The 25,178-nt window shown below is 36.5% G+C and overlaps 1 pseudogene across 1 annotated transcript in view; it reads right to left on the bottom strand.

Moving 5' to 3' along the window:
* Positions 1-1,490: 1,490 nt before the first annotated feature.
* LOC309857436 (phosphatidylinositol 3,4,5-trisphosphate 3-phosphatase and dual-specificity protein phosphatase PTEN-like) overlaps positions 1,491-25,178 on the bottom strand; it is a 28,821-nt pseudogene continuing 5,133 nt past the window's right edge. The window contains exons 2-5 of the transcript XR_014316510.1: positions 15,420-15,561; positions 8,191-8,357; positions 4,944-5,168; positions 1,491-1,962 (exon numbers count right to left, since the gene is read on the bottom strand). The product of XR_014316510.1 is annotated as a phosphatidylinositol 3,4,5-trisphosphate 3-phosphatase and dual-specificity protein phosphatase PTEN-like (transcript). The remainder of the gene's footprint in view (positions 1,963-4,943; positions 5,169-8,190; positions 8,358-15,419; positions 15,562-25,178) is intronic.

Below are 25,178 nucleotides of genomic sequence, written 5' to 3'. Positions count from 1 at the left end.
AACAATTTCAGCACCAATAAGTTATTGAAAATGAGATTTTACACCATTAAGAAATAAATTGGCTGGATATTTAAATGTTTCAAGATTAAGGTACAATTTGAAAGACACCAAATTTCTGGGGGAAAAAAACTTCTTTTTAAATAGTATCTTCACATTAGCTTTACAATAGTAGTTGTACTCTGCTTAGAATCATATGCAGTCTGGGCATATCAAATATATGATATTTAAGAAGTGAAATTGAAGCCCTAGTCCTAAGTCTAGCACTATGAAGAAATGATTCAACACTGCACATTTAAAAACAAACAAACAACAACAAAAAAAAAACCAAGAACTATTCTTTCAATAAAAAATTGATAAAAGCTTTATGTGGGACAATTTCTACTGAAAAAGTAAATGCCTTATTATTTGTGCAGTGTTGAAAATTTACTGCAACTCTAATTTCCTATTTAACACAAATAATGTTCTTTTAAATATAAACATTATATGTATTCAGTATTCAAGTAAAATTCCCTAACAGTTAATGACATTTAAAAAATGTGTAAAACTTGCAAAACTCATTGTAATAGAATGTGTAAGGTCAAAAGGGTGGAACAGCTGACAGCTATTGGATTGAGTAAGTGCATCATAAATCTTTAAAGAAAAAAACAATTACTGTAGAATTTCAAATTGAAATTTCCTGTGCAGCATTACAAAATATTTTATATTCAATGAGAAAAAAGAAGCTTTCAGGCAGCACATGAAGCATCCACAGCAGGTATATGATTGAAAACTAATAAAGTAAGTGTACGTGGTTGACTGATGTAGGGACTAATAGCATCTGACTTTTCGCACTGGCCTTGATTACACAGGAGATGGAGCAGTCATTACAATTCAGAAAATGTATTTTAATAGATCATTGTCGATTTTTATAATGTTTCAAGCCCATTCTTTGTTGATAGCCTCCTCATTTATATGGTTAAGTCATTGTTGCTGTGTTTCTTATCTATGACCACATTGTTTTTATATCCCTTCATTTGTGGATTCTTAACAAGTTGTGGAAGGTTCATTCCTGTACCCCAATACAGAGTCACTCTCTCTAGCTGCCTTTTCTAGCACCAATATGCTTTAAAAAAAAAATAAAATGCACAAAACAACAAGCAGTGACAGCGGCCAGTTCCTCAAACATCCAGATTAATAACTGTAGCATGCTAAAGAAAGGTGCGTGAAGTAGCTGGAGATGGTATATGGTCCAGAGTCCAGCTAACAGATATCCCTTTCTGAGCACTCCCTCCATTCCCCTAACCCGAATACATGCATTAGAATGTAGCAAAACCCTGGAGAAACTCCTCTTAGCCAACTGCAAACTTATCTGTTACCACAAGTGCAAAGGGGTAGGATGTGAACCTGTGTTATCACAAAACTCTTGAGCCACTTCAGTTGGTGACAGAACACAAAATGAGAAATTCCTACGTATACACATCAGTCTGTCTCCACTTTTTATAAAACTGGAATAAAATGGGAAAGTGCCATCTTTATTTATCCTAATTGAATTTTAAATGTCCTTTTGACACAAAAAGGTATATACATGACACAGCTACACAACCTTTTTTCAACTGGACAACAAGTGTCAAAACCCTGTGGATGTATAGGGTAAAACAAGATTGGTCAGGAAAAGAGAATTGTTCCTTTAACTGGTAATCTGACACAATGTCCTATTGCCATTAAAAAAAAAGACCAATTTCAGTTTATTCAAGTTTGTTTTCATGGTGTTTTATCCCTCCTGATTAAAAAAAAATTCAGACTTTTGTAATTTGTGTATGCTGATCTTCATCAAAAGGTTCATTCTCTGGATCAGAGTCAGTGGTGTCAGAATATCTATAATGATCAGGTTCATTGTCACTAACATCTGGTGTTACAGAAGTTGAACTGCTAGCCTCGGGATTTGATGGCTCCTCTATTGTTTTTCGTGAAGTACAGTTTCACCTAGAGAAAAAAGACAGAGTCTAAGTGGAAAATCCATAAATCTGACTAATCTTAAATGACTTAGTAGAGATACATATTTTAACAGATTTGTTTTTTAAAAATGCAATGACAAACAGGATCTTGAAAAGGCAGCTATCTTTTAAATGACCGTCTGCTTCAGATTTCCAATGTTTTCTTGTTATACACTGAAAAGATACACTGGGATGTACTAACATAATAAGCATAAGCTGTAAGCATTAACTAAATAATTCTACTGAAAAAAAAAGCACTGAGACTGAAGTTTGTTGGTCATTTAAAAAGTGTCTTTTCAATAAACTTCAATGTACAAATAGCTGAGATCCAAAAGAATGTTGCACTTACTACCACGCTGAGCCTCAGTGTATTTTCTGAGACAAATAACACTAAACAAGTACTACATTATAAAAACACTGACTAGCAGCGATGTTTGGGATCCTGTCAGCCCTGAAGGTTAAGAACATCATACAGTGATCTGACAGTGGACAAAGGGCCATCACAGCAGTGCTGGAGAGCCGTCCAACAACTCAGCGAGGCAGGGATTTCCGTCTCCCCGGAGAGGAAGCAGAGGCGCAGAAGGCAGTGGATCTGCTCTATCTGCTCTATCTACAACCTACCCCTGACCCACTACCTAAAAGTCATCCTCACTTCTCCTCCTCTTACATCCAACATCCGCTCCATCAGCAAACCCTTTTGGGTCCACCCACACGATGCCATCTCTACCTCCTCTGACAGCTTCTCAGTGTGCCCACTGCTACCACGCTAGTCCCTGCAGCCACCACCTCTCAGCTACATTAAACCACGGTGGCAGCTTCTCACTTCATCTCCCAGCTCTGTCCTTGCCTCCTCTCCAGTCTACATTTTAAAGACAAAATTCAGATGACATCCTTCCTGTGCTGGAAACACACCAATGTCTTCACAGTCAGACCGATGTGCTTTAGTCAAAATGGCTGCTTGTCTACTGCTCCTCAAACATGGGAGAATCATTCTGTCTCAGGGCTGTTGTATCTGCCCTTCCCTCCCATCCCAGATGTTTGTACTGCTCACTCATTCCATGTGGGCCTCTGATAACAGGTCACCTGCTGAAAAGGTCTTCTCTTAACTATTGGGCTAAAAAACACACCAAGATCGTGCTTTATGCCTCCTCTGCTCATTTGTTCATAAACACTTACAGCATTATATCTGTTTACTGATAACTGAAAGAGTTTTAATTTGTAATCACAAATATATATTCTTGTAATATTAAAAAATATTTAATATTAAAAGAATAAAACCAGAGGAAGTCACACCATAAAAGCTAATAATTAAGGAAAACGCAGACATAGTTGATGGAAACCTGTGAATTCTCAAAGACCCTTCTAATCACTTAAAAGAAGTCTAAGATTTAAAGGCGCTTAATATTGGATTTATTTTCACTTAAAATATGTAGCCTCCCATTTATTTTTAGGATTGCTCACAATATTCTTATACTTATCAACTATGGGTAGGCTTGCTGCATATTATAAAAATGGAATGAGGCAAAATAAGTAAGAAAATTTTTTTGAAAGAGAAAGAAGGGTATGGTGAAAGGAAGGAGGAAAATCAGGTAGAAGGAGAAACAGGAAAGGGGAAGGAAAAAAGGGCAAACTACCATTTGGAAATATTGACAAATCAGATTTTTTAACCTGGAAAATTCTTATCAACACACAGGATTAAAAATATGCACACACATCACATATAGATATAAGTAAGGACCCAAATAATTCCACAATATGAGGAAGTAGAGCTTTAGAAAGGGAGTAACACAAGAGCTTGACAAGAGGCCTTTCAGACCAACAAGACTGAAGCAAAGGCTACCACACGGAAGGGTAGCCAAATGTGGGAACAGCAGGGGAAAGATGGAAGGTGGGGAGGTCCTCAGGGAGAGAAAAAGAACTGAAAAGACTGGAGGCAGAAGGAGCTTAGCATTTGGAAGAACTGAAGAGAGACCAGATTGGGTGAATCTTGGAGCAGGAGCAGAATGTGGCTAGAGTTCATGTGGGAGGTAAGCCTGGGCTGAATTATGTAGGTCCTTGTAGGTCATATCAAAAAACCACAAGGTCTTTAAAAAGTATAAACACGAGTGATAACACCATATCAATTATAACAATCTATCTATTTCAAGATCACTCTGAGGAGTTGAGAATAAACTGGAAGGGGACAAAAGTAGGAACAGTTAAGAACATTCCATACGAAATACTATGCAGCCATCAAAAGAAATGAAATCTTGCCATTTGCGACAACATGGATGGAACTAGAGCGTATCATGCTTAGCGAAATAAGTCAAGCAGAGAAAGACAACTATCATATCTCATCATATCACAACCTCATATCATATGAGGAAGTGGTGATGCAACATGGGGGCTTAAGTGGGTAGGAGAAGAATCAATGAAACAAGATGGGATTGGGAGGGAGACAAACCATAAGTGACTCTTAATCTCACAAAACAAACTGAGGGTTGCTGGGGGCAGGGGGGTTGGGAGAAGGGGGGGTGGGGTTATGGACATTGGGGAGGGTATTTGCTTTGGTGAGTGCTGATTCAGACCTGTACCCCTGGGGATAAAAATACATGTTTATAAAAAATAAAAAAAATAAAAAAATAAAGAACATTCCATACGAATCATTCCCAAATGACTGAATTCCCTTTAACTTCTTTCTTCCCTCATTCCTATTTCATGTCCCATAAACTGAATTCCCCTTCCCAACCCCTGCCCCAGATTTCACCAAACAACAATGAAGAAGGGCCGGGGTGGTGGGGGAGGCAGCTTTTTAAAATTTTGTGTGCATCCATGTTAGAAACTCACATTACTGATACCTAAATATTGCTTCTAATTAATACTTAATTTGATTTAAACCTCAGTCACACAAGTCCTTTACCAGCTATATACTTAACACAGACACACACACACAGAGTAACCCACTAATTCCTCGAAATGTTTTTAACTTACCTTAAAATTTGGAGAAAAGGATCGGTTGGCCTTGTCTTTGTTTGCTTTGTCAAGATCATTTTTTGTTAGAGTGAGTACTAGATATTCCTTGTCATTATCTGCACGTTCTATACTGCAAATACTATCAATTTCTTGATCACAGAGACTTCCATTTTCTACTTTTTCTGAGGTTTCCTCTGGTCCTGGTATGAAGAATGTGTTTACCCAAAAGTGAAACATTTTGTCCTTTAAAAAAAAAAAGACATTAAATTTTTTTAAAGAAAATATATCACCTATATTTAATACTCATCCCAAGAAGTCAATAAAATAGGTGACACGTCATTTGGTAGTCTGAATAAAGACAAACGTACAGACTAATATTTGGCAAGCTACTGGTTATCTGTTGCTCTAATTCATGTATGTTTATTCTTTTTTCAAATTTTAGACAAAAATGTAACTCCACAGGTTCTAAGATAACGTACTTTTGTTTTAAAAGCTTAGGTAAAGTATTTCCTTTCTTGTCTAATGTTAGCCTTAAAAAATGTTTGAGTTTGTATATATGTGTGTATTAAATAATCAGAAATGGGTTTTATGGTCTATTTCAACAAGCTATCCATTACAGGGTCACCTGGGTGGTTCAGTCAGTTAAGTGTCTGCCTTCGGCTCAGGTCATGATCCTAGGGTCCTGGGCTCAAGTCCCGCATCAGGCTCCCTGCTCAGAGGGGTCTGGTTCTCCCTCTACAACTCCCGCCCCAAATCCTTCTTTCTCTCCCAAATAAATACATAAAATCTTAAAAAAAAAAAGTTATCCATTAGAAAATTTACTTTAACAAAAGTTCTTGAAATGTCCGTACAACTTCCCAAAGAAGCAAGGCAGACACATTTCTACTTCAGAAGCAATGCAAACACTAAGTGGCTCCAGTTTCTTACACTACAATGTGTATGCCTGAAAAACCTCAGAATATGAGGGAAGGAAGACAAGTCATTATGACTTTTTTAGGTTATAAAATGCCTATTTTTAAAAAATTACTTCTTAAAAATAATACAAGGTCCTGTTAATCAAAAAAACATATCAATCAGAAGTTCATCACGTCAGCCCTTTCATGACCAACACAGAAAATGTTCTCTCTCTCTCTTCATGACTGGAATTTGACTGACATGGCCCATGTGACAGTTAATGATGTGCAGCTTTATGACATCTTATCTGGTGCCTTGAACTGCCATCAAATCTTTTATTCTAATTTACCTATTAGAACTATTATTCTAATAGTTTTGCTATTTTCCCACAAAGATGTAAGACCTTCAAGTATCTTTTGTTTAACATTCTTTTTATCTTTTAACAGTACCTAGCAATCTCATATGTAAGTCTTTTTTTAAAAATATTTATTTATTTATTCGACAGAGATCATAAGTAGGCAGGGGTGGGGGGGGGGGAAGAGCAGGCACCCTGCTGAGCAGAGAGCCTGATGTGGGACTTGATCCCAGGATCCTGAGATCATGACCTGAGCCGAAGGCAGAGGCTTTAACCCTCTGAGGCACCCAGGCGTCCCTCATATGTTAAGTCTTTAAAAAAATTTTTGTTAATTTCAATTATTTTAGCAAAGTCACTAAGTTAGTAACAGTACATATATTTAACTTAGAGTCAGAAAAACACAAGCTAGTAATATTTAAATCTTTAAAAATGTGGATTCTGTTTAGGTAATGCTTATATTAAATCTATTTTTGTTTAAATCACAGCAACATTTATAATAGGTAAGCAAAATCACATAAAATGCAAATAAATATATGTAAAGTAATCCCAGATTTACTACAAATATTAATCTAATCTTCAAATTTGTATGTATTAAAGTAACATACAGACAACTGAAAATAAGTACTTACACATTCCTAAAGGTATAGGGACAGAGTGATGCAGGTGCCTATTTTTACAAGTAAAATATAAAATTTTAGGGGCACCTGGCTGTCACATTTGGTAGAGCTTGTGACTCTTGATCTCAGGGTCATGAGTTCAAGCCTCATATTGGGCGTGAAGCCCACTTTAAATAAATAATTAAAATAAATAAATAAATAAAATTTTGTGTGTGCCAGTCTTACAATGAGCAGAAGGGAAAAGATAATTTTAAACACCTGCTAATGCTTCCTGGACTACAGAAAAATTACTTCCCAAAGTTATCAAGATATATTTAACTTTCACTTATACAGAATAGGTAGGAAATGGGTTTCTAGTAAAAAAAAAAAAAAAAAAAAGTTTAACATTTTGTCATTTCCCAGCTATATGGCTTCTGGGTATAGGAGATTGTATTTCTTTAGATAAATCAAGGTAGAGTTTAAAGTTTTAATAATAAATGAAACTTCCTTTTTTTTTAAGCTAAATATCAGGAAAACTAAATCAGTTCTATTACTGAGAATATCTAAAGAATGGCAATACACTATGTGGTATGTTTAATGAGGCAGTAACAACATACAAAGCTAGAATCTTTTTTCATTATACCCCAAAATGTTGCACCTTAGGCGCACTCATCTCAAATGTTCACACTTCACATCTTAAACCAAGACGGTTTTAAGAATGAGCTCTTGAATTCCCTAACTATGGCTCAGTAAGAAGCAAACCCCACTAACTTTCTGAATCTGTATACTTAATATCACACTTTTTCACTCGTTATTACTTCTTTTGTATACTTATCACTCTAACTAAAATTCGAAATATTCAATAAATTTGAGAAAGCCAAATATAAAATGACATAGTGTCACAAAAAATAAACCAAAATGGGTGGAAAGTGTTTTGTGTCATTACACAAGACCATGGAACAGATATTATTTATACAAATAGAGAATTTTTTTCTTTATAAACCCATGGCCCCTGGCCCCTTGCTAACTTTTTCTTGGTAATTGATCATCCTGTCTAAAAAGATGGTAACTGATTTAATGGGGTATGCAATCTTTAATATTTTTATAAAATTTCTCTGCATAACCCAACTTAAAGAAAATTCATTTCAAATTACAATGACATAAGGACTTTTCCTCTAGTAAGATTTTTTTTTTTTTACTAATATAATGGCTCATCAGTGCTATAGTAAGCAAACCATGCGTAGATCTAACAGAAAACCAATTATAATTAATTCAATGAATGGTCAGTCACAAAATATTATCCTGTAATCTCTCCTTACAGAATGATTTCTGCCTAACCAAATATTTTAAGCAAAAGATCTGAGGTTACTCTTCAAAGTATGATTTTGGATATTCTTCCCAATAAAAGTAAAGGGCAAACCTTTTTTAGCATCTTGTTCTGCTTGTGGAAGAACTCTACTTTGATGTCACCACACACAAGCAAAGGCTGAGGGAACTCAAAGTACATGAACTTGTCTTCCCGCCGTGTGGGTCCTGAATTGGAGGAATAGATCTTCACCTTTAGCTGGCAGACCACAAACTGAGGATCTGCATGGTTAAATACATGTTAGCATCATTCCACAGGAAATGCCTTCAAATGTCAAACTGTCAAACACCATTTTAATGGTTAATATTAGCAATACACACAGAATAGTAATTCGGCATCTGTAGCCCAGATCTAAAACACATCAATATTTTTTTAAAAAGGTCAGAAAATAGGGCGCCTGGGTGGCTCAGTGGGTTAAGCCGCTGCCTTCAGCTCAGGTCATGATCTCAGAGTCCTGGGATCGAGTCCCGCATCAAGCTCTCTGCTCCGCAGGGAGCCTGCTTCCCTCTCTCTCTCACTCTGCCTGCCTCTCCATCTACTTGTGATTTCTCTCTGTCAAATACATAAATAAAATCTTTAAAAAAATAAAAAAATAAAAAAAGGTCAGAAAATATAGCCAGTACAAAAGTTTCCCTAATTTTAACCTTCAGCATAAAGTTCTACTTACTGGTTCTAGTTCACAAATACTAAATCCCAACAGTAGACTTCTGGAACTACAATAACAGCAAAACTTTAACATTAAAATGTTAAAAATCTAATATAAATTAGATTTATAATTAAGATGCAAAAATAATCTTCTGGCACATCTATAAACTGCATGAAAAGTAACTTTAAAAACAGATATTTGCTGCAGTATTTTAATGTCTCTACCATGTAATAAAACCCACAAAACACAAATCATTACATGTTCATAAGACGCATGAGAATACAATCTGTAACAAAGTTATAAATTCCATAAACACAAGACTCTATTTATAAAAATATTAACTATCATTTATTTTACCTATAGCTCACATTTAATTTCTTAAAGGGATATAAAGCCATCATCATGAGAAACAGGAAGACAAGAGATTGGAAATGTCGGCAAAGAAATACAAGACTCAAGCGGGAACTGTAGCAAAATCCCCCTCCCTCCAAAACACACTCCACTTTCATTAACAAGTATTTTGGCTTTGGTCCCTGTCTGTTTTAAAATAAAGGAAAGGATTATATGTTTTAGTGATTAACCTTACGAGTAAGTGGGTCTTGAAGGAAATATGCCAAGACCATCAAGAAATAAAATCATAAGCTTGCAAAAAGTACATGAAAAATTTCATGTGTATTTCATATATATTTATATATAAAATATGCACATATATAAAAACTGGCATAAAATCCTTAACGCTAAAAGGCATCATCGCTAGAGATGCAGAAAGAAGTATCACGTTGTTTATCAATGTGACCAACAAGTGAGAAAAAGGCAAAAGGCGTATCCAAGCTAGATGCATGTTCCCATCAGTAAACACGTATGGGCTTATCCGTGCGTATCTAGAGCAGCACCAGCACTCACATAATAAACAGAAGGTCTGATAACAGCCTGTTGGGTTTTTCTAATATGAATGTGAGCCATTTATCACAAGAAAAAGGGCACTCCAAAAAGGGGAAACATTACCAACAATCTGTCCATAATTTTCACTTCCTTGACTAAAGGTTCAAAGTACAGCAAGCCATTTTACAAGACTATGTGATTCTGAAAATTTCACTAGAAATTCTAGCTTGAAAAAGCAAACAAAAAGGTATGATTCCAAAGCTATAATAAAAACCAGCCATGATGAAATGCCTTGTAATCTTATTGAGACGCCACTAGTTCAGAATGTGATAATCCTCTTTTTAGGACTTTAAAAAGTGTATTAACAGTAGAAGCCAGATTTCAATTAAACTACATCTAAAACGTGCATCTTCAGGAATTCTAGAACTGTGTAATCCATTCATAAACTAATTACAAATCAGCGTCGCTTAGAATCTACCCCAAAACCTAAGTTTAAAAGTTTTCATTAAATCACTACAGAAAATCAGTTCATTTACAATACAAATTCCTCATCTTAGATATTCAAGAGCTAACTTATCAGAAGTCCAACATCAGTGCAGTTCTGCTGACTTCTAAGACACAAGTCAAGTATTTTCTCTTTGATACAACTGACTGTGTTCTAAAGAAATGACAAGTCAATACCTGGCCAACAAAAATCAGGATTAAACTGTTTTGGCATATGCCTACTGACAGAAAATCACACTGCTCATCTTTTACTAATGTTTTAACCCTTTCAGATGTGAAGAGTATAGTAACTTTTCCTTTATTTAGGAATATTAGGACAATAATTCAGTAAGAAAACAGCTGCTGACCCCTGACAACTTTGCAGAAACTACTTCGTTTTCCTCAAGGGTCCCAACCTTCCCCTGAACCCAAACTCCCAACTCACCAGGTCTCACACTCCTCCCACTCTGTTTCCCTAAGCCTTCCCAACCTCTAGCCCAATACCATATTTACACAGAAGGCTAATTAATTACTATGCCTGCTGCCTGATGCTCCCAAAATACCAGATCTAGCTCTCACCTAAGATTCAAACCCACTTTCAAGAACCCACTGAGGATCTTCATATAAACAGTTCACCTTAACCTGACCAAAACATGTTTAAAAACAAAAAACATTCATGTCTCCCAAGTCTCAGTGAGATTTGTTTTCCCTTCTCCCCTCTTTTGGGAATTATTCATATGGCCAGAATCAAAACTGACAAACTGTTTAAATATAAAAGGGAAAGGAGATTTGACTGCCTTAGCAAAGCACATCTGGCTCACAAGAAGTCCCGTAACTGGATTCCTTTCTGCCACTGGTTCCCCATCGTGCAATCACCACTTCCTACCCAGCCAGACTTAAAACAGAGCCTTAGCCTCTTGACCTATCACTGATGCAACAGCACCTATCAAATCCAGTCTAACATCCCCATTTAGGCTCCTCTGACAGCGGGCCACACATGCCACCCTCCGTGCCTCTGGGTCCAGTTCATGTCCTGCTATTGTACTTCAAGTCACACCTGCAGTACTTCCTTCAGTTTTAATGCCAATATAAAAGGTACACTTTCTCTACCATTCAAGGAAGAGCTGGACTTCCTCTGTGAAACCATATGACAACCCCTAAACCTTTTATTTTTCTGAATACACCATTTATAATTTATACGTATAACCTCCCATTCAATTACATTTACTTTTAATATAGCTTTATTACATAGTATGAAACCACAGGCCATAAATGGAGAAAATTAGTAAAGATGAAAAGTTTTCAGCAGTCAGTAATTTGAAAGTTTAAATGTAATAGTGGAAAAAGACAAGAACAAAACAAAAATCCATCAGAACGTTGCAGGCAGAGCAGAACTGTCAGGTTTTTGCTAGAGAAGCCAATGAAAAAAATTACACTAGATAGGTGGATTATTGAACTGAATGTTCTCTTTCTCTTATTCTCTCCCTAAAATTAAACCCTCCTTTTGGCCCTTACACCTGATATTTATCCTACAAGAAGAGCAAGAATGTTTTCTTCCTTTTTTCCTTATCCTCTATAAACGTGTTAAGTTTCTGTGTCAGTCACCTATGACAGTCTAATGCCTTGCATTTAGAACTTTTTTTTATCACAGATTCTATTATTTGTGTTGACGCAGAGTTGACAATGTGCCCTTAGCTTCAGGTGTACAACACAGAGATTCCACAGGTTTACACACCATGCTGCGCTCCCCACCAGCGAAGCCACGGCATGTCTCCACGGAACACTGCTGTGGTGCTTGGCCTTTGCTGTACAGAGATGACGACAGCCATCAGTTAGGGCTCCCAGTGTGCTTTGCTAAGGCAATCAAATCAGTGAGCCTATATCACACTCTATTAATAAATCTGTGGCCTATGATAAAGGTGTCCAGCTCTAAGAACACAGGAAAGATATGAAGGTGGTAATACCTGAGAAAGACAAACACTATTCAAGAAATTAATTTCCTCAGTACAGGATAATTTAGAGATACTCCATTATCACCACTGCTATTCAACATAGTACTAGAGGTCCTAGCCTCAGCAATCAGACAACAAAAGGAAATTAAAGGCATCCAAATCGGCAAAGAAGAAGTCAAATTATCACTCATCGCAGATGATATGATACTGTATGTGGAAAACCCAAAAGACTCCACTCCAAAACTGCTAGAACTTATACAGGAATTCAGTAAAGTGTCAGGATATAAAATCAATGCACAGAAATCAGTTGCATTTCTCTACACCAACAGCAAGACAGAAGAAAGAGAAATTAAGGAGTCAATCCCATTTACAATTGCATCCAAAACCATAAGATACCTAGGAATAAACCTAACCAAAGAGACACAGAATCTATACTCAGAAAACTATAAAGTACTCATGAAAGAAATTGAGGAAGACACAAAGAAATGGAAAAATGTTCCATGCTCCTGGATTGGAAGAATAAATATTGTGAAAATGTCTATGCTACCTAAAGCAATCTACACATTTAACGCAATTCCTATCAAAGTACCATCCATCTTTTTCAAAGAAATGGAACAAATAATGCTAAAATTTATATGGAACCAGCAAAGACCTCGAATAGCCAAAGGGATATTGAAAATGAAAGCCAACGTTGGTGGCATCACAATTCAGGACTTCAAGCTCTATTACAAAGCTGTCATCATCAAGACAGCATGGTACTGGCACAAAAACAGACACATAGATCAATGGAACAGAATAGAGAGCCCAGAAATAGACCCTCAACTCTACAGTCAACTAATCTTCGACAAAGCAGGAAAGAATGTCCAATGGAAACAAGACAGCCTCTTTCCCAGCCTAAATGGTGCTGGGAAAATTGGACAGCCACATGCAGAAAAATGAAATTGGACCATTTCCTTACACCACACACAAAAATAGACTCAAAATGGATGAAGGACCTCAATGTGCGAAAGGAATCCATCAAAATCCTTGAGGAGAAAACGGGCAGCAACCTCTTCGACCTCTGCCGTAGCAACATCTTCCTTGGAACAACGCAAAAGGCAAGGGAAGCAAGGAAAAAAATGAACTATTGGGACTTCATCAAGATCAAAAGCTTTTGCACAGCAAAGGAAACAGTTAACAAAATCAAAAGACAACTGACAGAATGGGAGAAGATATTTGCAAACGACATATCAGATAAAGGACTAGTGTCCAGAACCTATAAAGAACTTAGCAAACTCAACACCCAGAGAACAAATAATCCAATCAAGAAATGGGCAGAGGACATGAGCAGACATTTCTGCAAAGAAGACATCCAGATGGCCAACAGACACATGAAAAAGTGCTCCATATCACTCGGCATCAGGGAAATACAAATCAAAACCACAATGAGATATCACCTCACACCAGTCAGAATGGCTAAAATCAACAAGTCAGGAAATGACAGATGCTGGCGAGGATGCGGAGAAAGGGGAACCCTCCTACACTGTTGGTGGGAATGCAAGCTGGTGCAGCCACTCTGGAAAACAGCATGGAGGTTCCTCAAAATGTTGAAAATAGAACTGCCGTATGACCCAGCAATTGCACTATTGGGTATTTACCCTAAAGATACAAACGTAGTGATCCAAAGGGGCACGTGCACCCGAATGTTTATAGCAGCAATGTCCACAATAGCCAAACTATGGAAAGAACCTAAAAGTCCATCAACAGATGAATGTATCAAGAAGATGTGGTATATATACACAATGGAATACTATGCAGCCATCAAAAGAAATGAAATCTTGCCATTTGCGACAACATGGATGGAACTAGAGCGTATCATGCTTAGCGAAATAAGTCAAGCAGAGAAAGACAACTATCATATGATCTCCCTGATATGAGGAACTGGTGATGGAACATGGAGGCTTAAGTGGGTAGGAGAAGAATAAATGAAACAAGATGGGATTGGGAGGGAGACAAACCATAAGTGACTCTTAATCTCACAAAACAAACTGAGGGTTGATGGGGGGAGGGGGTTTGGGAGAAGGGGGTGGGATTATGGACATTGGGGAGGGTATGTGCTTTGGTGAGTGCTGTGAAGTGTGTAAACCTGGTGATTCACAGACCTGTACCCCTGGGGATAAAAATATATGTTTATAAAAATAAAAAATTAATAAAAAAATGAAAAAAAAAAGAAATTTTTTAACTACATAAGTATTTTCAAGAAGCAAAACTTAAAACTAAAAACTAAAACCACTAACAAATTACAAAACTGCACTGAAATATTATTAGAGGTATTAAAAGAAATACTGTAGTAGTTGCTTATCTACAAACTACAGAACTGCTCTCTAAATAAATGAAACATATTTCTTAAACATGAAAACATGACTGAACACTGCCAAGGCAGTTACAGAAAAAAAGCAGCAACAGTCTGATCTTTTACTGGGCTGGATAATACTTCCACCCACGCATTCTCTCTTGACTAACTGCTTGGGTCTGGGTATTCAGTATTAAGGCTCCTTTCAGTCTAAGAACTCCAGCCAAGACTAGCAGAGAAGCAGACCAGGATCAGGATCACTGAGGGAGGCTCACAGATGCTAGGGTAAGAGAAATCAATGGGAGGCAGACATCACCGACATGAACTCTGTTTAGTACATACTTAGAAATTTTCAGATTTCGAAATGTCTTCATTTTATTGACAAGCAAACATAAAGACAGGTAGAGTGTGCCTGAGGTTATACAATCTAGCAATGAGAGAGCTAACAAAACTGTCACTGGATCTCGGATTTAATCCCAGGTTGTCTCTAATGCTCCACACACTCTGACTCAACCCTATTCACTCAACATATTTCAGCAGGTCGCCACGTCTTATAATTTTTACCTTTCCTTTCTATTGTCCCTGTCACCATTACTACCAATATCTAATCTTCCTAAGATAGGAAGGAACTGGTCCCTGCCTCCACACAGGGAACTAATGAATCCCACTGCTACTCGGATGCTGGATCTCTACTGGGATAGGTTTTTTAGTCATCTGGTCACAGTTTAAGCTGCATTTGGTAGATGCAGCAAAGAATGTTTCTTTCATAAATACAATTTGGCTTCTAAGACATTAAAACCCATGGCTGCTGGCCTCCTTAGCCCAATAAGCTGAACAACGGAGCTACTTAGTTTGGATACTTCAGAAATATATACCCCTATGTACATTTTAAGTGTGGTAAATTTCTTTCTAGATTTCTATGTAAACCTCTAGGTATGTCCAGAAAAATGTTCCAGTACATGGAGGGATGAGAATTTAGAGCACTTACTGCAAGTTCCGCCACTGAACATTGGAATAGTTTCAAACATCATCTTGTGAAACAACAGTGCCACTGGTCTATAATCCAGATGATTCTTTAACAGGTAGCTATAATAATACACATAGCGCCTCTGACTGGCAATAGTTACTCCCTGGTGGACAGAAAAAAAAAAAAAAAAAAAAGAAAAGAAAAAGAAAAGCCAAATTCAAAAGAAAAATTCCATTACACTTATTTTACTAAATTGTTACGATAACTGGGTTGTAACTGGGTTGTATCCACTGAAGACCATATATACATTAGATATTTGACCTTAAATGATTAATATTTAAATCTAGTTCAACAAGAGTAAATCAGAGCAACATCAGTACAAAGGAAATATCAGAATAACCTTTTCCCTTAAAATTATCATAATCCCCTCATTTATTCAATGGTCACCACAATGCTCCAACCCATGAACCCAGTAAGATAAGGCCTCAGCAGTTCCAAAATACATATCAAAGGCACCTGCAATACAGCTGTGCTCCCGAGACGTAGGAAATTTATGGACTTTTATTGAACACACAACTCCTCAAAAGCTTGGTTACTTATTTTTTAGGCAAAAACATATCAGAATCAGCAGAACACATAAAGGCATAGTGCCTTTAAGAGACAGAAATAGCAGCAGAAAAAAATGATGCCCTGAGACCCCCAGTAAGAACAGGAATATGTGGCTGGGATAAATGTATGCAAGAATTCTCTAACAGAGGGACTTAGGAAATGTCCTCGAGCCACATGCATCTCTCTGTAGAAGAAACCATGGATATACATAATGTTTGAGAAAATTTAAGTATTACAAATGCTAAATATATATAATTCATGTTCTATTTTTTAAAAAAGTTATCTAAAGAAAAAAATCTAGTGTGTACAGCCATGCAATTCATTAATGCTGCTGAATAAATGAGGGCTGAGGTCTCCTTTCCTAGGATGTATATAACTTCAGGAAAATTCAGGCATTTAACAGAAACGGAAGGCAAATAGTAACAGGAAGATGTCTGACAGTTACAAGTGACTTGCAGAAAACTTAGAAGTATATTCAAGAGAAGAAAGAATTTGTAATATTTTCAGGTTATTACTGGCATCTGAATCTCCCCATCTGTTAAACACTCGGGACATAAATGCTTTTCTTCCCTCTAAATAAAGTATAAAGTACGTTCATATGAATTTAAAGACAGATACACAGAATGGCAGGTAAACAGGTATTCACTCTAGTAATCTCAGGTTTGTTTCAAAAAATTAGCATGATTTCATTACAATTAAAAAATATTTAGAATGTCAAAAAAATGGATAAAAGCCATTTCAAAGAAGGACAAATCACTTAAGATTCTGGCTGCAGTGCAAAGACTAGAATTTAAAAGCTAATGGTCAAAATATCAATTCTGATTGGTTTCCTCAGGAAAATGAAGACAATTAATACCTACCCTATCTTCACGGGATTCTCATGAGGAGTAAATACTAAGTGTAGTTACACAAAAGCATGCTAAACCTACAAATGTTACACAAATCCTAATTAGCAGTTTTAGAAATCCTATCTACATTTGAAGTATAATTTTGGAAGAACTAGAATTTTGGTTTTCTGTATTAAAGAAACAGTAGTAAAATACTATTACTGTGAAAAGCTCCTATAAAAAACTAATGTTAAAAATCATTATTAATAAAAAGTGTTTAAACTTCCAATGGTTTATTGTATTACATTACTTAAATGTTACTTCAGTAAACAACTTATTCATATTTATCAAGATAAGACACAGAACTGCAAAGCAAGGTGGGGGGAATATAGCAGATGGACGATGGCTGGGTAGGAAGGAAGCTTTTTTGAAACATGTGAATTTATGATTTAGTCTAAAAACTAAATAAAATTAAATTCAAAAAATCAAATCAATGGGAGTGTAGAAGAAGACCAAGCTGTCAAGTTATTTGTTGGGATTCAATGCAATGATAGATGATTTCTTCCTATTTAACTTCTTGGTATAAGTTTGTATGAATAATTAAAATGTTTTCAGAGATTTAATTTTTTTCAAGTAGCAAGTGATTAGCAGCACATGTATAATGCAGCTTTTTATATAGTGAGTTAATAACTCTTACCAAAGGGCAAGGCAAAAGGATAGAGGAAGAACATATGAATCTACTAGATGTCAAACATGGACGAATAATTTGTGTGTTAAATATGAGCTAAACAAAATTACTGACACAATTCAAAGAAAAACACTGAAAGGCACAATTTAACTTAATTAACTCTTTTACTATCAAATTATGCATAATTCAGCTTCTGTAACTTAACTTTGCAATTCCTACCTAGCAGCATGCTCAAATTCAATGCAGTCAGATTAGCAGAAATAATTGAGTTGTAAGGCTCAAATATGTACTAACCATGGGCATTAGTGTATCCTTCTATCTAGTCACATCTCTCATGGCCACAATGCACACTTACTCAAATTTAATTAATGGTACAATGAACCATATTGTAATGTAGATGTTGAAATAAAATGAATACAACGTCCATAGTAAATTGACAATGCAATTTATAACACCTCAAATATATTATTTCCTGAATGCATACGCTGAAAACAATGGTTTACGTGCATGTTTTACCTATAGCATTTTGACTATAAAGATAAATCTCTTAGATTCATTTAAAATCTAAGAAATGAACATTTTAAAGATCTTCAAAAATTTATTTTACATATATGAAAAGAGGGCTGAACTTCGAAGCTCTTAGAGATTAAAAAATAACTATGTGTTTTTAATATTTCCATTTTCATTTAAATTAACCAAGAACATTTAAGTTAACTGGTTTGTAACTATATCCCCAAAGTATCCACCCTCAACCACCAACGATTCTTCTTTTCTACTCTAAATGTGAAGAAAATTACTTGTATTCTTGACCTTTTTTTCCCAAAGGTAACTTTTAAACATTGTAATCTCAGCTAAACTTGGCATTCTTCAGGGTTGCCTTTACACCACATTCCTGGCCATCATCGCAAAAGACCACCATTGCTTCTTCGATTCCCTGATGTTCACAGACCTAGAGGAGTGCCTGCAAAGATGTTTCGTGTTCCTCCCAAGGTCTACTGCCTTTACTCAGTCTCACCTATGACTCTGAATCTCTATCATTCCATACGTCATTCTTCTAAAACACACTTCTTAAACTGAGTGATGATTTCAGCACTCTGTTCAACCCACCTTTCTATCCTGTCCTAGACATCATCCTCAATGAATGTAGCTCCTACTCTACTGGGAACCTTGGGGTCACCCAGTGTGGCACTCTCAGAATTCCCTTGTCCCATCTTAAAATTTTCTCATATTCTCTGATATTTTATAAAACTGACTGCATGTTTCCCTAGGTTCCATTTTGGTAAGTGCTCTATTAATTATTCCCTCTCTGGCATTTGTCTTTGTTTCACCTGTCTCCTCCTAATACACAGCTCGGGTAACCCTTGTCCTTTTATCCAAAGCCATTCATGGGCTAAAAATGCACACTCTCCCCAAATCTTTTATCTTTCTCAAATTGTCACCCTTCTTCTCTATATAACTCTCAAAGGTAAGCCTCTGCCCCTTACCCCATAGGAAACTGTTTTCATAAGGCTGATTTCTTAATGGTCAGTAGTTCTTAAGTGTCACTAACAGTCATTTCCTACTATTTTCTCAGTCCCATCCTATATCATTTTTCATTGCCATTTTGAAAATTCTCTGCCTCTATCCTAGAACACACTCTTGAAAGTTTTCTCCTAACCTTACTGGGTAAGAGAAAACTACCTAACCTCTTTCCCTAAGAGTAAGCCTACCTTGAAAATCTGATCTGAGCGAGCCCCTCTTTGTCAATCCTCTCTGTCTTAGTAGTTCAATTAACATTAACTCCAAAACCTGTGTCTCTCCATACCTGGTTCCCAACTCCCAGTCCAGAACTTCTAATACTTAGCTGGGCATTTCTACCTGGAAATTTCAGAAGCACTTTAAACACAACATATCCAAAAACTGAAGCTTTCCTATTTTTGCAGGACCAACCTCTGTTATTTTTATTAATGATATTTACTATTTTCCCCAGTGCTCAAAGCTCAAAACCTCTTCTAATACCACCACTGCTACTATTTATTGAACTGTCACAATGTTCTTTGTATTGTTCTAAGTACTTTCATTAAGTATAATTTAGTACTCATGAAGTGGGTATTATCAGTAACACCATTTTATAGACGAGGTAAGATCCCAACTCTTGTAAGTAATGGAACTAAGTTTCACCCTAATACTCCAGCTCCAGAGTTTACAGCCAATTGCTGACGCTGCCATCTTCTTCCTGCTAGAGTCAAGGAAACAATCTGAGAGGGAGTAGTGATCTACACAGGGCTATAAAAGAGGAATGAGGAAATCCCGGAACTGTAGGCAAAGGCCCAGGCCAACTTCCCAGCATCTACACACAGTACATACATACAGAGAGACACAGACAGACAGACAGACACACACACACACACAGACATACTGTCCACACAACACGGAAAGCACACCAGTGGTTCAGTTCCTTTAGGATACTCTTAGTAGACTTCTACACATCTATTCAGAGTCAAAATCCAGACTTTGTGACATACCTCTCAAAATAGCAGTTCTAGCTTTCTGTGGCCATTCTAGTTCAATCACCTCCTGCAATTCTGTAATAGTCAAATGAATACCAGCCTCTGATTGATCTATTCTTCTATTTTTACACCTACTCTTTAATTAACTTTATGAAAGTGTCAGATGAATCACACTAACAATTTAAAATGCTTAATGGTTTCCCAGTGACTATCCAAATAAGAAAACTTATCACAGATTATATAAATCCATTAACAACATAAAAATACAGCCCAACCACTTTTCCGCTCTTACCTCACACAACTCCCCTGAATGTGCTTTTATTTTTGGTCAAACCAAAGTACTTCATTTCTCCCATGCTATACTTGCTGCTTTTTAAAGTATGCTATCTTTACCAGATTAAGGACACTGATCTGCAAGCAGTCATCTGGGAAGTTTTACCTATCTTCTAACACCTAGACCAACTCAAGTAACAGAATTATTCCGTATTTCCAGTTTGATAGCACCACCTGAAACAGAATTCAGATTAGGTACATGTTGAGGGCTTCTACACATTTTCATTTTGGGATGGTCTGTTCAAATTTTGGATTTCACCTTGAAGCAATGATGTTCACTGAAAATTGCTTATTTCCCATTGAAATAGTCAAATTCATTAGCGGGGACCTAAATAATTCTTAGTTACCTCCACAGTGTAGTTCTTCACTTTTCTCATACTTAACGTATAATTTGTGTTTCCCCTTTCTTTTTCCTCAAAAAGAACTTTAAAAGAGATGTATTGCTTTTATTGGCAATTTCATACAATGTTTGAAATGATTAGTTCAAAAGGTTTACTGTTTGCTAATTCACAACTTATATTTTCATCTTTATTAATTCCTCTCTATTAGTTATTATCTTAGTAATCTCTAAAATATATTTGTATTTCCCAAATATAATTGACCCCAAATTATTTAAGTAACTAGTTTTAAATTTCCAAATAGTTGATTTTACTTGATTAAACGTTTTTAAAAAATCTCTAGCTGGAGGTGCCTATGTGGCTCAGTCAGTCAGTTAAAGCACCCAACTCTGGGTTTTGACTCAGGTCATATCTCATGGTCATGAGATCCAGCCCTGCGTGGGGCTCCAGGCTCAGTGCAGAGTCTGCTTGAGATTCCTTCTGCTCCTCCCCCTCTTGCACACACTCTCTCTCTCACACAAATAAATAAAATCTTTAAAAACAAGGAAAAAAATCAAAATTATACATTTAAGAAAATCTCTCGCTGTACTGAATTATAATCAAGGAATGGGGTTTATATATTTCTACCTGGAGATGAGATTTTCTTTGTAGTTGGCCTAATGAATTATCAATCTTGGTTAACTATTGTGTGGATGACAAAAAAAGAAAAAAGACAGATCTTATGGGCCATTTTTTATTACACTATTCAATCCATCTACACATCTTCTTATTTTGTACTTTCTTGATCTTTAAGTATATTAAAGATTCCTATTATTGCTGTTTTGCCATCAGTTTTTTCTTCATTTCTTTCAGCTTTTCTTACTGTATTTGATGTTATGTTTAGCATGTAAGAGTTCATACCTGCTAACTCTTCACTGTGGAGTGCACCCTGTGTTAATATAAAATGACATTCCTGATCTAGTTTTACACATTCTGTTGTAAATGCACTCTGATAATGATATCCTGTCATCTGCTCTTGAAATTTACATTTGCCTGATGTATCTTTAATGAACCGCTTATTTTTCTAACCTGAGCTGTTTTACGTAAGTCTCTTGTATATAATTAATCTCTTAAAGAACAGAAACTTAGAATAAGTAGAGATTAAACACATCTTTCAAACCTAGGATATTATCATGGTACTTCCAGGCCAGAATTCCACCGGGATACCACAACACAAGCTACGTAATGTTTTGCTCATATTCTGTGCATCAGTACCTTCAGATCATCTTCTCTAAGATGAAGTCACAATCTAGATTCCTCAGTCAAAAAAGTAATTTTCTACTTCAGTAAACTTTCCACTGGCACTTTTAAACTCAGAAATAATGTCGTATTTTAAAATAACAGTGTTTTCTGGAAGCTTGAAAAAGTATGTTTCAGAATCCTCACAAGGTCGTCACAGGAAAGTAACTCAACAAAGGAAGGAATATAGCTCTTTAGGAATGGTTACTATTGCGATGACGCCATGTGGCAGGAGTTTTGTTATGAAGCTAAGTGCTGGGCATTGTACATATGACCCTAATACCACCACACTTTGTAAGACAAACACTGTCACCTCTATTTCAAGGGTGAGAAAACAGTCCTGGGGCACATGATTATCCTGTTCAAAAAACCTGGACCTGAACCTAAATGTGACTCTGAGCCTAGAACTTCATCTTCCGATGTCCTGGGTTTCACTAAGAGCACACAAAGAAGTTGTGACCTGTTTGAGCACTATTTTTCCCAACCATGAAGAGCCTCCACAAAGTTTAGAGTATCACAGAGCTCCAGCTCCATGGAACTACTTTTGAGTAACCTATCAACAACAGTGCTGCACGAATCACAGATCTCTGCGAATAGTATGAACCAGACAAGGGGCACAGGTCTCTCTGCACAGCACCCCTTCCCCTTTGGGAAAGCTATCACACTCCCCCTGCAGTCCGATGGAGATGGGATGGGATCTATTCTTCAGCATCAGATACATGTCCCAAGCCTCTCGCCAGAATGTTCAGTTCAGGGATGGGTACATGCCCTAATCCAGGTAAATCAGAACCTAATCTAGGAATATTCACTCAAACTGTAGCTCTCTTCCTCCTGTAGTTGCTAAAGTAGCCAGGATGTAACACCAGAGTCGCCAGGAGTCATACCTTGCTATTATTTGCAAGGAGAATGCCTGAAAAGAAAGCACATACAGAGCAAAGGAGAGAGCTGAGAGAAAGATTACCAACACCTATTAAGCATCTAAGTCCAGGCCAGAGCTTTTAAGGTTATATAAGTCAATATAAAGGTCTCCTTGGGTTTACACTCTTTGAGTTGGGCTTCTGTGAGTAGATATTGAGAGAATTCTAATATGTTATAATATAGCTACTTCTTTTTTTCTTTTTTAAGTTTCTATTTCTACTTTGGGGATCAAAATGATACAGAAGTATAATCTGGACAGAAGAACACAGTACTGTAGAAAGAATACTAGATTTGAGGTTAGGAGATAGTTTTGAATAACATTACACAGACAGATGAAATGACCTAGGAGAGACTGATCTTTACAGATTTATTTGATCATTTATATTAGAACAGGCCTTAACTAAATCATTGCTAAAATCCTTCAAGGTATAAAAACCTTATAATTTTATGAATGTATAGATTGTATGACAAGCTTAAATACCATGTATTAGAGGAACACAGTTTAGCCCAAAAGAATTAGTATGTTAAAAAAAAATAAGAATATTGTGTTAGGAGTTCTTTTTGTTTTGTTTTTACTGAAAATGAGAACAATTAGAGTTTAAGTGAAGGGGAAAACTAGAAAATTTTTTTATGTTATCATATGGAGAAATTTAGTAGCTAGAAAAATGTAAGCTGACTATACAATCAGGACATAAAAATTCACTCCTCAGAGAAACCAGAAAATTTCCTCTTCATGGGATCACTTAGAATAAAGTTAATACTTATTATTTCTAGAAAGTTTAAGTCTTCATTACAGATAAGCTAATGAACTCATGTACAGAGATCATAATATATATGAATTTTGTCTCTAATAATTGCTTTGAAAGCAAAACAAAAAAAGAAATCAAAAGCTCAAATATTTTTTCCTAAAAGATTAATCAAAGAAAATAAAGATTAATGTGTACTTTGCCTGCCACCATTCTAGAAGGGGGAAAGCAACAGAAAGAGAGAGAAGTAGCAGAAATTGTGGATGGGTTTGTCATGTAACTAAAGTTTGCTTCTGAACTCAGAAATTTGGGGACTCTTTCCAAAATACATACTTACCAGTATTAGTAGGATGCTTTAACACTTATTCATAGCTTACAATAAATGCTGTGAGTTTATTCTCATTCCGGTACATTAAGTGTTAAGTGCAGACAGTGTGAAGCACAGGACTAGACAGGCACTTGCCCTGGGATTTAACCTGCACCAGGCTCTCCAGGGGGGGGGGGGGCAGGACAGGGAGCTGCTGAGAGCCTGTTTCACTCATGAAGAAAAAGGACCAAATCTCCAAAGGAATTACTCTTAGGGAAGTGTAACACAGGTTTCTTCTCAATTATTGAATAAAAGAAGGACTCTTGTTTCCATCAAGCAGTTATCCTGCTCTGGGAAATACGTTTCTTTAGAGGAGGTATCAGTTGTACTTTGAATTCTCGGCAACACTCAAAGCCTCAAGCACCATTTGGGCATCACTAACACAACGGCACACTGTAGGGTCAGCAGGCACCCACCGCTTTGCCATTTAATTTGCACCAAGTCCACTGAGGGAAGCTGAGGGAATGACAACTCTGCACCAGATTAGTTTGAGGAGAGTCCCTGCCAAGTCCACAAATTCTTCACTAAAACATGCCAACTGGGTCTTCTTTCTCCATAACAAAGAGGGGGGGAGGGAGAGGGAGAAAGGGGGGAGGGGGGAGGAAGGAGGGAAGAGAAGAAACCATATCCTCCCATATAAATGTCACCAGAACAAAACTTCCTTCTTAATGTTTCCCTACAACTGAAATTAAGGATACAGGCAAAGTCACATTAAAGACAGTTTTAGTAAAATTAATGCTATATAAGCTGAAAAACTGACAAAATATATGTATCTCCCGTAATAATGGTTCACAGTTACAAAAATACGAATCTATACATTCAACCTAAAAGGAAATACTGGCAAGAAGATAAATTTTTAGCAGGTGTTTCAAGAATAAAACTACTCTGGATAATCAATTATATTTACTATAAGATACTTACTTCCCTGGAAGAATTCCACAGTTGAATGACAACAGCTTTACCATGTTCAGCTTAGCTCATTTCTCATGATGAAACTATACTTATTAAAGGCTAAAAACAGATTATTTCCCTAGCACCCTAACCATTAGGTAAACGTCTGATATGTCTGAAAATTGTTAGACAATTAAATTTCAAAGATTTAAAGGAAACCTTCAGCATTATATTTATAAGACTAACAACTTCAAGCTGCCTTTATCTGTACTTAGGTCAGGGGCCACCAAATTCCT

Source organism: Mustela nivalis (genome assembly GCF_964662115.1).
Source record: "Mustela nivalis genome assembly, contig: HAP1_SCAFFOLD_702, whole genome shotgun sequence".
In the NCBI taxonomy this organism is placed as follows: domain Eukaryota; kingdom Metazoa; phylum Chordata; class Mammalia; order Carnivora; family Mustelidae; genus Mustela; species Mustela nivalis.
This window is presented reverse-complemented; position numbering and strand designations above follow the sequence as displayed.